Below are 17,463 nucleotides of genomic sequence, written 5' to 3'. Positions count from 1 at the left end.
ATCCAGTCGTTACCTACTCTGTTGTTAGTTAACTCATGCAGCTCAGGAGTTGCATGTGTTCTTAATTTTCAAATAAAGTTTTATTTTAAATTGAATTTGCCTTGCAAGAAAGTGTGCATGTAGAACTGTCTTCTCACATAATTTTAAGCGGTTTTCTATGTTAACTCCACATTAAGTCATTATCATATTAATGAACCAGCATCAATGCATTATGGTTAACTAAATCCTATACTCTTTTTGTTTTCAAATTATCTTTAGAATATTTTTTTCTGTTCCAGAAACCTATCTGGTATACAATACCAAATTTAGCTATAATATCTTTTTAGGCTTCATTTGGATATGAGAATTGCTCAGAAATCCCTTCTTTTTGAAGACATTGAGAGTTTTTAAAGAACACAGGTCAGGTATTTTGTAGTGTTTCTCAATTGGGATTTGAGACTTATTTCTCAATGTTTGACATGAAGTGTGGTTCTTTGGAAGACTGCACAGATAATACTCTCATCTCATTGTATTGATGGCACTTCTATCAACAAGACTTAAAAGGCTTAATGTTAAACATAGTCAGCAGCTGAAGCAGTATTGGCCAATTGTTTATGTTATGAGTTTATTATTTTATTTTGTTTTCTGAAGGAAATTAAAGGACTATACAACTCACACTTAAGAAGTGATGAATTTCATAATATAAATTAAGTGATGATCACTGTTAGGATAGAAATCCTTATTAGGAATGCAATAAAATCACATAAAGATAATAAAGATATATTGGCATATACACATATCTCATACATATACATATACATACACATAATATGGGTTCTCAAACATCTCCAAAATCTATGGATTTAATATGTTTCTATCTATATAAAAGCTCTGTTATCTTTGACTCTGTACATCTCAGTGGTAGGGATGACCTCTGATGCCCCAGAGAGAAATGGAAAAGTTTACAAGACTGAGTCTTCAAATGATCCCATGAAATGCTGTTAAGTCAATAACGTTACTGAAGCAGTAGGACTGACTCAAAAGCAAGAGCACTGTGACACACTGATGGTGAGCAAGAGTGCGAATTCCTCTTTGGACTAAAAAGTTCCTTTATCAGAGAGAGATACAAAGGAAACTATCATAGGAATTGTATGCAATTGATAATAAAGAATAAATCTTACAAGCAGATACAATGAAAATGTAACACTATTTTTTTCTGCTTTTCAGCCAGAAGTTTCTTTTTGATATATTATGACTAATAATTGGAGAAAATAAAAAGATAATTTTCAACTTAAATGTCTTGTGATATTACCTCTAGAAATTATTGGATTTTGCTTTGTTTTGTCTTGTTTTTCTTGTTGGACACAAAGTTTCACTCTACAGTTCAAACTGTCCTTGAACTCACCATGTAGCCCAGATGGGCACTGAACTTGCAGTAATCCTCCTATCTCAGCATCCCTAGTGCTGGAATTACAGACACCACATCTGGCTGCCACTATACATTATAAGCAGCTTTTCAAAACTGAGAAAATCTTTCACCAATAGTCAGCTAGAGGCAGATCCTCAGCCAAACATTTGTGAGAATGAATATATAGCATAAATCTCGTTAATACACATGTGCATTTGGTATAAAATCATGAATTGGTATTATTGCAAAAATGATAAAATTATGCATGTCCACTTACTATGGCTAATTAATTATGAAAAAGTATACTCATGTCATTTGGGAAGTTAATGCAACATAGCAAACATAAACCCCAGCAACAACAGAGATGAACTACTGGCTTACGTTATTTGAGAAGTTTAGATGTAGGAAAGACCTCACAGTATCCAGTCAGAAGTTTATGTCTGTTTCTTCATGGTTTCTTCATTTTGGGTTTTCCTTTGCATTCAGGAGAATATCTTTTTTAATTAGAGAAGATCATGAATAACAATTTGTTTTCTAAAAATGAGGAAAAAATATGAAATACCTCTATGATTCTACAGTTGCACCTATGATTATGGTTAGGGAAGTTGTAAAACATAACTGGTTTAGAAACTTTCTGTTGCATCACTTCTCAACATCAAACTTCTTTCTTCCATCTACTGGCAGGGTTGTTTCTCAGTTATACAACTTCAGTTCCAGACCTGTGCATATACAGACAAAACTATGGAAAATCCTATAAAGAAGATAATGTAATGGTCAATGCAACAAAATTTCTGTGTTCTAGTATATTAAAGAGTATATTTTTTTCTGAATATATAAATATCTTATTAGTTATGAATATTCAGTATATATATTCTGCTTATTATTCAGGCTATTACTATGATCCATGTACTTCAGTATATTTAAATGACCTATAATTTACATGACTTTATAATCAGATCTTATCACATGCTAGATATGTAACTGGCGTAAAATTCTCAAAGGAGTCTTCAGACTCTGAAATAGAACATGTTTGATTGATACTATCATGAATTTAAATAAAATCTGGTGTATGTGTGTAAACAAGTATATAAATATTTTAAATTAAAGCTTAAAACTAAATTTTAAGCTTGAATGTAGAAAAAATTGGAGTGCAGTTTCTGCTACCATTTGGGTGGTAAGTATCCTCATGAGTTCCAGCTTTGGTCCCCAGGATGCCTTTGCTAGGAGATGATGGAACCGTAATAGGTAAGAGCTTTTAGGATTTCCTTAGGTCACTGAAGATGTCAACATAAAGTGAACTGCGAGATATTGGACCTTCCACTTTCTATCTTTCTTTTCTCCTTCTTTCATTTCTTCCTTTATTTCTTTTTAATTTTGGGGGGCTTTTGAGACAAGGTCTTGTTATGTATCCCAGGTTGACCTCAAACTCACTATGTAGCCTATGGTGGCTACCACTACGTCCAGTTATTTCTTTTTTGTTTCCTTCTTGGGAGGTGAATGAGTTTGATTCTACAGTTGCACCTATGGTTATGGCTATGGACACATTCTTGCTGTGATAAGGTCCAGGATGTGAACTGATCTTGAACTGGAACTTCAAAAACTGAATTAAAATCAACTATGTCTCTTATTATCTCAAGTACTTACTATAGGGACAGGATGATGGCTAAAACAGTTTCTTCTTTAGTTTGGGAAATGTTTCTAAATATGCAAATTCTAAGAGTGAACTTGGATGAACAATTACAAATATTAATTTAATACTGTCTGTCTTTGATTTCTGGACTATATATCTATATCTATGCCAATTTAGAACAATTAACAGTTTAGGCAATAACATAATTGAATGTTTATTTAATTCATTGATCATTTGCAAGGGACCATGAATGTTCTGCACATCTGATATTACTCTTATTATTATTATTTAGCAATAATATTAGCATGTTGAATTTTTGAAATGCTTTATATTCATTAATTAGCTATACCTCATAATGCTCCTTTGAAGTAATATGTTGATTATAGAAAATTAAATTACTAATAAAACAGATTTCTTCCTTCAAGGAATTACCATTTACAAGTTAATATGTATTACAAATTATGCTTTAATAATCTTTGGAAATATTGAATTTCATATATTGATGAAATTAAGGCTTTGTTACATAGACCTTTGGGGGCATATAATATCCAAGCTGTAGCAAAAACTAAGCACCAAATATTTTTTACATATGCAAGCTTAGATAATAAGTCCAAAAGTAAGTTTTTATTGTATGCGATTTTAGTCGATAATTTAATACTAATTATACTTGGCTTCTCTATGCTCTTTATAGTTTAGTATGTTTATTTTTCTTGAAGATATATGTTAAAATTTCCAAAAGAGTCATTTCTATATGATGTTATAATCATTTGGTATAAACTGTATTTACATATTTACTCATGCTTTCATTTATTTAAGAAATTGCTTGGGGAATCTCGAACGTCTTCCCTTTTTAGCATTTCCAATAAGTTTTTATCTTTCAAAATGAATTTGATGCCTCCCCAAAATGATATTGCTTATGGCCTTTGAAATCCCTGTCAGTTACTTGCTAGAAGTTCTCTGTAACCTGAATAGAATTCTTTGCCTGACCATTCCAACTGTGGCGTGACAGAAAAACAGCAAAGCACATCCATCAGGGAGGAGGAAAATGGCAGATGTTTTCACACTCATTGAGAAGCTCTCCTTCACTGTCTTTCACAAAATCTGAGAAAGTTTCCAATACATAGATAATTTATTATCTTAATGGTGATGAAATATCTAAAAATACTAACATAATTTGTTAACATTGTATTCGACTAAGCTAAAGGATTTCTCTTAGGGCAAAAAGATGTTAATGCAACTACGTAAGAAAATAAGGCAAATTTACATTTTCAAATTTGGCTTCATGAAGAATAAATTTAAATTATACTGTAATTGAAAGGGCAAATTTCTCAAGAAAGACCTAATTTTTAGGAAAGTAGAAATTCTTGGATAGATGAGAAATAAAAGATCATTTAATGAAAGCATTAAATACTAGCTATCTTTTTTATTTTAATGAGATTAAGACAAAACAGGACATAACAAAGCAGATCAGAACAGAACAATGTAAGCAACACAGTATTTCACCAGAAGACAACCCGTAATTAACAGTAAAAACCACAATGTCTCTGTCTTTGAAATAATTGAGTATAACTTCATATACAATAGTATCAAACATAATAAAATAGTATAAAAACATTCAAGAGAATGAGAGTATTACAGGGCATTCAGAACCAAATAATAGAAAAACAAACAATGGCTACTATATTATCTCATTTTCCATAGAAAATTTGTTTATACTTTCACATGTAATACAATCCAATAAGGTTCAACATAATATTCATTGGAAACAGAAGAGCAAAAGCATGGTAGGACTTCAGAGTAACATGATATTATATCAGAACTGGCTATTATAATGACTTGTTTCCTTCAAAATAGCTTTTCATACCATCACAGATAATAAAATCAAACAAACCAGGACAAACTCATTCCAACTAGTGAATGCAATCATTATAAGGTTTCAAAACAATGAAATGAGGAATCATAGTTACCATAAACTCTTATGTACTCACTATTTCTTACACTAGGGAGATTATATGGAATTTACACATGTGCAATGCTTTCAGTTCTTCTGGGAATATGCCCAGAAGTGGAATAGCTGGGTCAAATGAGAATTCCAATCCCAGCTTTTTGAGGAATCTCCAGGCTGACCTCCACAGTGGATGCAGCAGTCCATACTCCCACAAACAGTGCAGGAGCGTTCCTTTTTCCCTCACAGCTTGTCTAGCATTTGTTGTTGGTAGTTTTCTTGATCCTGGCTATTCTCTCAGGAGTGAGATGGAATCTCAGTGTTGTTTTAATTTGCATTTCTCTAATAAGGAAGAACATTTTTTCATATATTTATTTGCCACCTGTATTTCTTCATCTAAGAAGTGGTGTATTCATCTCAGATGCCCATTTTTGGATTGGATCTTTAAATTTTGGAGGTCTGATTTTTTAAATTCTTTATATGTTTTAGACAGAAGTCCTTTGTCTTGAGGGAGAGTTCACTAAGATTTTTTTCCCAGTATGTGGGTTTTCTTTTCACTATGCTGGAGATTTCTTTTGACACAACAGAAATGTTTTAATAAGATGTGATCCCCGTTATTGATTCTGGGAAGAATTTCTCTTGTTGTTTGATTCCTATTCATGAGTTCTCTACCTACCCATATGTCTTCAATATGTTTACCTACTTTGTCTTCCAACAGATTTAGTGTTTCCGTTTTAATGTTTAGATCTTTGAACCATTTAGATTTTATTTTAGTATATGGTGATAGGCATGGGTCTAGTTTTAGTTTTTGGCATGTGGAGAGCCAGTTTTTCCAGCACCATTTATTAAAGAGACTGTCATTTTTCCAGTGAAAATATTTGGCCCGTTTATCAAAGGTAAGGTGGTTGAGTGTCTTTATAGTTGTGGTTGCATCTTCTAATCTATTCCATTGATCTTCAGCTCTGTTTTTATTCCAGTACTATGATGATTTTATTACAGTAGCTTTGCAGTATAATTTCAAGTCAGGGATTGCCTTCTGCCTTGCCTTTGCTGCTTAGAATTGCCTTTGCTATTCTAGGTCTCCTCTGCATCCAGATGAATTTTAGGAGTGATTTCTCTATGTCTATGAGGTATGTTGATGGTATTTTCATTGGGATTGCATTGAATCTGTATAATAGTTTTGAGAGAATAGCCATTTTCACATTTTTATTCTCCCTATGCATGAACAAGGAATGTCTTTCTATTTTTGAGATTATCTTCAATTTCTTTTCTCAGAGTATTATAATTTTCCCTGTATAGAGCTTTTATTTCTTTTGTGAGATTAATTCCTAAGTATTTCATTTTTTGGATGCTAGTGTGAATGGTGTGACTTCTCTTACTTCTCTCTCTCTCTCTCTCTCTCTCTCTCTCTCTCTCTCTCTCTCTAATTTTGTTGTTAGTGTATAGAAATGCCATTGATTTTGAGTACTGTTTTGTATCCAGCTACATTGCTGAATTTATTTATTACATCTAGGAGTCTTTCAATGGAGTTTTGAGAGTCTTTGATGTAGACTATCATGTGATCTACAAATAATGATAATTTAACTTCCTCTTTTCTTATCTTTACCCCTTGTATTGCTTTCTCTTTTCTAGTTGCTCTGGATAGTATGTCCAATACTATACTGAATAGGAGCAGTGATAAGGGACATCCTTGTCTTGTGCCTGATTTTAAGGTAAACACCTTCAGTTTTTGGCCATTTAATATGATGCTGACTGTTTGTCATAGACGGCCTTTATCATCTTGAGGTAAAGACCATCTATTCCAATTTTCTGTAAGGTTTTTATCATGAATGAGTGTTGGACCTTATCCAAAGCTTTTTCTGCATCTATACAAATGATCATGTGATTCTTACTTTTGCCTTTATTGATATGGTGGATTACATTTATTGACTTATGTATGTTGAACCATCCCTGCATCCCTGGGATGAATCCCACTTGGTCATGGTGTATAATATTCTTGATGATTTGCTGCATCCTGTTTGCCAATATTTTATTGAGGATTTTTGCATCTGTGTTCATTAGAGAGATTTGCCTGTAGTTCTCTTTTTCAGTTGAGTCTTTCTCAGGTTTTGGTACTCGAGTAATATTTGCTTCCAGAAAGACTTAGGAAGAATTGATTCCTTTCGATTTTATTGAAGAGTTTGAGTAGTGTTGCCATTACGTCTTCTTTCTATTTCTTGATAATCTTCTGTATTTCCACAGAGTCTGTAGTGATTTTACCATTTTCATTCCTTATTGCATGAATTTGAGATTTTTCTTTCCCTTTTTAAATTAGGTTGGCTAGGAGCTTATTTATTTTATTTATTCTTTCAAAGAGCCAACTCTTCGATTCATTGATTCTTTGGATTGTTTTCTTAGTCTCTATTACATTAATTTCTGCTCTGATTTTTATAATTTCCTCTCTTCTTTTGACTTTGGACTTGATGTGCCCTTCTTTTTCTAGATGTTTGAGATGTAGCATCAGGTTGTTTATTTGTATTTGTTCTGTTTTCCTGATGTGGGAACTCAGTGTAATAAATTTTCCTCCAAGGTATGCTTTCATTGCATCCCACAGACTCCAGTAATTTGAATTTGTATTTTCATTTGCTTGTAGGTATTGTTCAATTTCTTCTTTAATTTCCCCTGTGACCCACTGATTGCTTAAGAGTGTATTATTCAGTTTCCATGTGTTTGTGGGATTTTTGCAGTTTCTTTTATCATTAATTTCTAGTTTTATGATGCTATGATCTGATAACATGCATGGGATAATTTCAACTGTTTTGCACTTATCTAAATAATGTTCTGTGCATTTGTATGTAGTGTATTTTAGAGAATGCCCCATGTGCCATTGAAAAGAATGTATATTGTGATGTTGTTGGATGGAACATTCTATATATGTCTATCAAGTCCATTTGTTCACAAGTGTGATTCAATTCTGTTATTTCTTTGCTGATTTTCTGTCTGGTTGATCTGTCCCTTGCTGTCAATGGTGTACTAAGGTCTCTTGTTATAATTGTGTTATTGTTAATTTGATTTTTCATTTCTATTAATACTTGCTTTGTATACCTGGGTGCACTGGAATTTGTTGAATATGTAATTAAGATTGTTATCTCTTCCTCTTGAGATTTTCCCCTATTAGTGTGTAATGACCTTCTTTATCTCTTAAGATCATTCTTGGTTTGAAGTTCACATTGTCTGCAAATAGAATAGCTACCCCTGCTTTTTTGGGGGGTTCCTGTTGCATGAAGTATTGTTTCCCATCCTTTGACTTTCAGTCTGTGAGTTTCCTTTTAGGTTAGAAGTGTTTCTTGTAGACAGCGTATGTTTGGATGTTGTTTCTTGATCCATTCTGCCAGTCTGCTTATTTTCTTTTCTTTTCTTTTTTTTAGATTTCTTTTTATTTTATTTAAAGAAATAAAAACAGTAAAAGAGTACAAGTAATACAGAATTTTAAAAAAAATGAACAGTAAGAAATCACTAGTTACTAGATTACATATTTTCATCTTAGAAATAGTTGTTCAAGTTACAAAATTAAAGCATAGAAAGTGGACATTCAAATAGTGAAACTGCAAACAGTTGTGTTCAATGATCCAACAAAAACTTAGTAATATCATCATCTAGCTTACACACATAAACACACTTGCAGTTGTATCCTTTAAAGCACTTTCTTTTCCTCTCTTTTTTACAATAACATTTACACATTAGGGGTTTTATTACTCCCACAGTTCTTATTACTTTTTTTTGGAAAAGAATAAAACCAAATGTGACAAAACAAAGCAGTCAGTCAAAACAAAGGATGAACACAGTACATGATGTTTAAACAAAATACAGGGTAATCAACAATGGTTACCATAATGCCTCTTGCTATCTTAAAAAGAATTGCTTATATCATCAGGTATAATAAAATTGAACAAAACATCACAGAACAAAACCAATAAAACCTAAACATTGGAGACATTACTGGACTTCAAAAAAAGATAATAGTCAAACCAGAATGGGCATCATAGTGAATCTTATTGCCTTCAAAGTAGTTGCCTATACCCTCAAACTAGATACTACTATCAAACAGAACAGAATAGAGTAAAATCAGTCAAAACAAGATGGTGAGAGCAATACAGGGCTTCAAATCAAGTTAATAGGAAATCAAAAAGGTTACTATAATAAATCCTGCTGATCTTTTTAAATTTTTCCCTTAATTAAAAAAACAATAATAAATAAATAAATTTTTAAAAAGGGGGGAGATTGAGATAAAAGAGGATATAACAACAAAATAATACAGGTCAAAACAGAACAATTTAATCAACAGTGTTTCACCACAAGATAACCTGACTTAATAGGAGTTACCACAGCAGTCTGTTTCTTTTAATTGGTGAATTGAGACCATTTACATTAATGGTTATAACTGTTACATATTAGTTTATTGTTGACATGTTGTCTTTTTGCTGTTGCATCTTTATCTTTCAATTCTGTTTATTTGTCTGCCTTATTTAGTGGTTATTTTTTTTTCCCCAAGTGTATCTAAACTGTCTTTCAATATTCTTTGCAGGGTTGGCGTGGTGATCATGAAGTTCTTCAGCTGTTCTTTTTCATGGAAGTATCTTATTTCTCCATCGATTTTGAAGGACATATTTTCAGGTTACATCAGTCTAGGTTGGAAATCATTTTCCTTTAGGATCTGAAATACTTCACTCCATGCTCTTCTTGAGTTCATTGTCTGTGCTGAGAAGTTTGTTATCATTCTGATAGGCTTTCCTTTAGAGGTAATCTGTCTCTTCTAAGAGCTTTTAATGTTCTATTTTTATGTTGGGTTTCTATGATGGTGGTTGTTATATGTATGGGTGTAGTTTTGTTTTGGTTATGGCTATTTGGAGTTCTATATGCTTCATTAATCCTAATGTCAGTTTCTATTCTCCCATTTGGGAAATTTTCAGCTATTACTTCTGTGAATAGTCTCTTGATATCATTTGTGTTGTCCCCTTCTTTTTCATATATCCCTATCAATCTTATGTTGTATTTATTTGCATCATCTTGCAGCTTTTGGATTATTATTTCCTGATTCCTTGTTATTTTTAAGAGATTTTTTCTTTCCTGTTCATTAGCTCCAATCTTGTCTTTGAGATCTGAAAGCCTACCTTCACTTTCATTGAGACAGTTTTGACAACTTTCCATGGGATTTTTGATTTCCTGTATATCTCTTTGAATTTGCTTTATGTATTTTGTTTGTTTCTTATAGTGTTCATCCAGGGATTCTTTTTGTTTTGTTCCTCTAATTTTTTAACAGTGTCTTCTTTAGATGTGTTCAGCATCTCTTTCATTATTTTTATCATTTCCTCTTTTACCTGGGAGATTTTTTGTAATTTGAATTCCTTTAAATTTCCTCTAGTTGCTTCTTTATTTCACTTACTGTTATTTCAGGTATTTCTGGTGTATGGCATAATTCTATTTATGTGGCTCCTCGACTTTCTTGGGATGGGTTGGATGTTTGAGATTGCATTTTGGTCTTTTGTTTTGTTATTTTCCTATATTTCTGTGTTTCAAAACTTCCCCCTGGGAGTGTTGGAAATTGTCTCCTATGTCCTGGGCTCCTGGGACTTCTCTGGTAGCGTAGTTCCCTCATTGGGCAGTGAGGCCCCTAGAATAAAAGAAGGTTATGATGTGTGGCTCAGGCAAGCCTAAAGCCTCCTCAAGCCCCGCAGATCCCCCTCTGGCAGCAAAGCTCCTTGGACTGAAAGAAGGCCACCAGGCATGGTCCAGGCAGGCCCGAATCCCGCCAAGACCAATCTAATGTTGCCACAAGCCAGGTGGGTCCCCAACCACCCAGAGTAAGGGTCTCAAATTCTCCCAGGGATCAGATGTTTTGCAGGCATCTGTCTCCTTGGTTTGCAAATCTCTGTAGCCTGAAAGAAGGTCACCTGCATGGCAGGCCTCAAACCTCTTCCACAGTGCAGCACCCTCCTCCAAGTGGTGGCAGCAGCAGGGGTGGGGAAGGTCACCAGCAAGGTCTAAGAAGGCCTCCACAGCTCAGCTCTCTCCTCCAGGAGGCGGCAATAGTGTCATAGTGTCGGTGCTCTCTGCTACTAGCTATATTTTCTATAAAACTATAGTGAGAATTCTTACTCTCATAAAATTATTATATCCTTGAGAGTTTGGATTCTGTTTTTAAGTGTGCCTTTCACCAGACTGATGATTCTGAGAAGCCTATATTTCAAAGTTTCATCATCAGTAGCATACAAATTATTTAGGTACTGAAACTTTTCATTTCTTCTCTGCTTAAATTTGTTTATGCTTATGTATTCATTAACTCAGTAAGAATTTTATGTGGTTTTCCTACCTAATGTATTATGGGTAGAGAAGTTTTCCATAAATTAGATTAATTTTTACCTTAAGGTAAGTAAAAAGATGAAATGGAAGTATAAGAATTTTTTCTAAGTGAAGGAAAACAATCAAGAATCTACATACTAATTAATATTCCTTGTATAATAAAATAGTATATCAGTTTGTATAATTCATTAAAACTGATTTCTTAGTGATTTACCTTGATAAATTTCAAAACTAGCTCATGTATAATTCTATCAGTTCAATTAATATTCAAATAATATTTTCTTTGTTATCTTTGTTACCTTTTGTCAACTTTTTGTTTTGTTACCCTTATTTTTGTTACTTTTATTCATGTTAATTAAATTGTTACATAATTGTATTTAAAAACAATAAGACAACTTTATTAGATTAAGAAGAACTGAACATTTTTAATTTTCTAATTAAGAAATATTTTTTACAAGGGCCTTCATTGGGTAGTCCAGACTTGCCTTGATCTTTCTTGGTAGCCCAGTCTAGCCTTAAAGTCATAACAGTCCTCTTATCTCACCTCTCACACACCACCACAACTTGCTAATTAAGAAATCTTGAACTATAAAATGTATTTATTATTTGGGCATTAATCTATTTTTACTGTCATAAATGCTGAATATTGCAATGTATTTTACCTCTAATTTACATTTCATGTTTTTAAAATTACTGTGCTTACTAAATTTATGTAGATGAGATATGATTAAATGCAAGAAGATTTCATTTTATATGTTTCATGATAAAGATTTCTAAGGTTCTTTTGCAATCTCCAGTTGATTTATTTGTCATGACTTAAGCGTATTCTGGAGAAATTTAATTTGGCATTATTTTTCTATCTCTACTCTTTCAATAATTTTAAAATTAATTTAAAACCTATAAAAGATTAATATTTGTGTTGCAAAGTTTCTTCTAGGTAGATGGTGATACCTTTAAAAAACATGAAATGTACTAAAAGAAGTCTTTATGATTTCCCATTAAAAATATATTTATATTTTGAAAATATAAAATGAGAAATTCCTGGACAGGGTAAGAAATGAAGAACTTAAAGATTAGAGTTTGGATCTTAGAAATGATGGCACCTGAAGAAATCAAAACCTAGAACAGGGCCTGTTGGGTGCTTTTAATGAAGTTGGGAACAGTTGGGAACACTGAAAAGGTTTTATGTCCTTGTAAACATTCTTTACACACAGTAGATATTCTAGACTTTTATTGTTTTCTGGATTCACTGCACAGCCACTTGTACTGTTTCTATTGTTCTCTGCTTTGATTTCTGCTAGATGAAGTCCTTTTTGAGCTATTTGTTCATTAAGTAAAGAAGTTTGCTTGGTTGGCTTTTGTCAAATAGAATTTAGCTGGAAAGCTTCCCTTTCCCCACTTTTTCCACATTGCCATAAGAGTTTTCAAAATGTAATTATTCTAATTGCATTGAAATGGGATAAGGAATATGATTTCAACTGCAGACCGGAACAAAGTGATAGGATCTTATGATGGACATGACCAAAGTAATTATTTTATGTCATAGTTGATGGCTAAAAATTGACTGTATCATATCCTGTGTGAAACTCACGTGACATTGGGAAAAAGACCTTCTAGTTAAGATTTTATGGTTAAAAGGAATAGATTCACCCAAGCAACAACAATTAATGGTAATTGTTAATTGTGTACCAAGAAATAACATAATTATGTAGTAAGCAGATAATAAATACAGTACAAAAGACAAGAAAATGTACAAAGCTGAGAGTCTAACATAGTACGAGTACTATAGTACGCTGAGCAGAGTCCTGAATGATACATACTCATTTTGGTACAAGTTCGCTTTGTCTTTCCATGGTGAAGTATATTTTATTTGTCATACAGCTTCTGTTTATGCATAAACTTTGTTACCTCAAAACTTTGATGTGCCAGGATTGTTTAAGAATTGGACTCTTCCTTAAATAATATGAATTACCTCTGGGTTTCCCTCTGTGAGACTTTCTAGCTTTTTTCCCTGCTGCAAACCGCATTATTGTACCTACATATTCCAATGCAGATTCCTGAGAGATGAAATATTATTACCAAGTTTATCTGTGTTTTCTGGACACTCCACATTCAGTTAACTGTAAATTTAGTGCTCATCTGTAATCTAATTCTCTGTGGTTTACCGAGTGGGGAATTATTGGAAGTACTACTGTTTAGGCTTTTTTGGGGGATGGATTGAGCAAGGTTGGCTGGAATCAGCGGCACTTAACAGACAGTCAGAAGACACCAGTGTCCACAGCTACTCATAAATGGTGACAATATCAAACATAGGAGCATGGGGAAGGAACCTAAAGAAGTCAACCAGATGAATTCCAGCATCAGGAGTGTTTGGTGAGAGAAAGAGAGCAGACCTCCTGATCCCAGCACTGAGAATACTACAGGACACTGAATTATAAAGGAATACAATGAATATGACTTGTCGTAGGGTAAGCCCTGATGCTTGCTCTCCAAATGCTGCAGATGTGGGATCCAACTCACTACCCACCAAATGCTACTGAGCTCCATGCCTACATGTGGTCCCTCCCATGAACTCCCAAATGCTAATGAATTTGAAACAGAAAGCCTCCACCAAACCCTAAATACCACAAAATTTGTGGTCTAAATAGAGAATGTTTGATGGACATAGTAATTGGTATATTTGGATACCCAGAGAGGAGTGGCAGAGCGAGAAAATATTGCATTGCCTGCTCACCCAGAGAGGCCTAGAAAAAACAGATCCAAGCACTTGCATGGGTTATTGTGGAGAGAAGACTTCTTGGATTAAGGCATTCTTTCCAGAGATCAACAGATGACCAGATGTGTCATACCCCTCTAATACGGTAGCTAAACAGGTACTGGTACTGAACATAAATTAGAGATAAAAATGTCTGTCTGGTAATACTTCTGAAGTGTAGCTCAAATCAAACAGACTTCTGTCTGCAGAGGGCATAGGAAGCAGTTTCACAGGTCTCAGTGGATATCCAACCCCCTTCATTCATTAGTAGGTAAGAGAACAAATCATAGGTAAAGAACCAGCTCAAACACTAATCTTCTGCTAGACACAACCACTGGTGGTTGGAGTTCAGTTCCCCAGGAATGCTATAAACAAAGTAGTCCCACTTTTGAACTAAGAGGGAAAAGCACAGTATCTAATTCAGAAGTAAGTGTAAACAGACTGAGAAAACTGTTGTGGGTCTCATCTGATATTTATACATGTGAAATGTTTGTACTTACAAAATGGAGAATAAGAATTAATTACTGCTTTTGTTTAGATGATATATTTCATGGTTAACTCTCATTAAAGTGTGGATGGAAGATTCAATCACAAGTTTTCCTTTAGCATGTTAATTGATGCTGACCTTATAGTTTCTCTAATTACACTGCCCTCTCTTCTTTTTCTTTTCCCACCCTGATAAATAACCTCTAAACCTCACCTTTACCCCTTCCTGCATCAGATATAAAAATGATATCACCATTTGCTCTTTCATTTGCTATTATGCTTTTAATTTTTTTCTGAACTACTTTCTTTGTCTCTCCTTCCATCATCCTCTAAATCTCAATCATTGTTTTTAAAGTAGTACTTAATTAATTGTCTTCCAAGCATTGGTTCTCCTGAGGCTGATATGGGCTGTAGATCCTCCTTCTTTTTCTTTGCAATGCACTGATCAGGACTAATCCTGTGATGTCAAGTAGGTTGCTTAGGAAACATCCTCATGTATCTTTAAATGTCTGATTTTTGACAAAAGGTCCAAAAAAGTGTATGCATAAGAAAAGACAGTCTATTTAACAAATGTAACTGCAGAAACTGGTTAACCATGTGTAGAGGAATGAATCCAGACCCACACTTCTTCTCTCATCAGAAATCAAATTAAATGGATCAAAATTATACCTATAAAAAGAAATCTTTTTGAATCTGCAAGAAGAAAAATATAACTGACACTCCTGAAAGCATAGGCCTACAGAAGGACTTTCTCAATAGTGCTCAAACAGTAAAATACACAATAACAGGCATCAACAAATAGAAAGCCAGGAAATTTGGAAACTGCTACACAACAAAAGGTATAACTGAAAAACTGAAGAAACAACTTACCAAAAGGGAGAGAAATTGATAGCTACTCCTCAGATAGACAGCTACTGTCTAAAATATGTAGATACCAAAAAAAAAAAAAATGATTTCCAAACTAATTGATCCAATCAGAATAGGGGCAATTGAAAAGAACAGACAAGAGTACAATTACTGTGGAAATCAAAACAGAGATTCCTCACAAAATTAAACTGGAAAGTCCATTCTATGTAGCTATTCCACTACTAGGTATCTTCCTGAAAGAACTAAAGACATCATATTACAGCAATCCATGCATACCTATATATATATATATATATATACAGCAACACAAGTCATAGTAGCTAAATCATGGAAGTGAATTATAAATTCCTTTACAGATGAATGCATACAGAAAGTGTGATATGCATACACAACGAATACTACTATGCCATAAAATAGTCTTTTGTAGGAAACTTGAGTCTTTTGTAGGAAAATGGATGCACTTTGGTACCATAAGGTTTAAGTGAGTAAGACAAACATGAAGTTTAAATATCACATAATTTCTCTTTTATAAGAAATCCAAAATATAAATAAATTACAGAACAAAATAAAAATTTAATTAAACATTGAGCTAAATCTTTTTAAAAGGTAATGGGACCAAGATGGGGAGAGAAGAGGGAGAGAGAAAGGGAAATAAGGTAAAAAAGAAGTAAGATATGTTATGCGCATGTATCAAATTTCTGTGATGAAGGTAATCATTATGGACTACAAACATATACTAATAAAAGAAAATAAAAAAGCATAGACCTTTCTCAAAAGCAGAAGTACAAGTGGCCACTAAATAAATGAAAAAATGCTCAGCATATTTGGCCATTAGAGAAACACAAATCAGAGTGACACTGAGATTCCATTTTAAGCTCTCTTGAAAGACTCAAAAAAGCAACAAATGCTGCCTCATTGCTGAGGGTAGATGTAAAGATATGATCATTATGAGGATCCTCAAAAAGTTCAAAGCATAAATTCTATTTGACCCAGATATATTTATGTGTAGTGTTTTCCAAAAGAGAAAAATTCATCATATTATAGTGTTCATACCACATTTATAGTAGCATCACTCAGGATAACTGTATTATAGATGTGGTCTACATGTCCATCAACAAATGAACGGGTAAAGACAATGTGGAAATATGCATGATGGAGCACTATTCAGTCATTGTAAAGTGATGACTTTGAACCACTGGTTAAAAAAAAAAAAAAATGGATGGACTGTAAAAACCATAAGGCTAATGAAGCCAGGCACGGTGGTACACACCTGTAATCCCAGAAGTCTGGAGGCTGAGGCAGGAGAGAAGTTGTAAATTTGAAGCAATCATACACTACATAACAGACCCTCCTTCAAAAAACAAACCAACAACAACAACTCCACACACAAACTAATGAAATAAATCCAACATAGGAGGATAAGTATCACATGGTTTTATCTCATATGACAAAGACAAACTACAAATAATTTAATGAGCAAAATAAAAACTGGTGGGAAACAGTGAAATAGCTTTTCAAGTGGTGGAGCTGATATCTGAGAAAGCAGTGAAGTGAAGGGTAGGAATTATAATGATTAAAAGGATAGTAAAAATGATCAAGGTGTGCAATATCCCAATATAAATGGAATCCCAATATGAATCCCAATATGAATGGCATTATCCATATGTGAATAAAATTATTTTGTGTCACAAATATACACCAACAATGAAAGTTTTCTTTTGGAGTTTAAGGTGGAAAAACCAGAAATGACAAATAATTTCAGGAATACCAGTGATAGATCATGTAAAATATATATTGAGAATGCAAGAAAGTAATAAACCATAAGAATAGGAAACGGGAGAATACTTTCTGAAGTGTACCAACTTTTGTTAGAGTTAAGTGGGAATCTCTCAGATCAATAAGAGAGCAGAAGAACTTTTCAAAATGAGAGAACATATGGCAAGGAAGAGGAAGAGAAAAGCTCTATATGTTTGGAAAATCATAAATAATTTGGTCTGGTGACAGAGAATGAAATATAGTAGAGTTGTTAGCAATTATTTGTGAGAATATTTAAA

Source organism: Cavia porcellus, unplaced genomic scaffold, assembly GCF_034190915.1.
Source record: "Cavia porcellus strain 051 isolate PalLab524CR breed Dunkin Hartley unplaced genomic scaffold, mCavPor4.1 scaffold_4, whole genome shotgun sequence".
Taxonomy (NCBI): domain Eukaryota; kingdom Metazoa; phylum Chordata; class Mammalia; order Rodentia; family Caviidae; genus Cavia; species Cavia porcellus.
The sequence above is the reverse complement of the archived record's forward strand: the minus strand, read 5'-3'. Positions refer to the sequence as shown.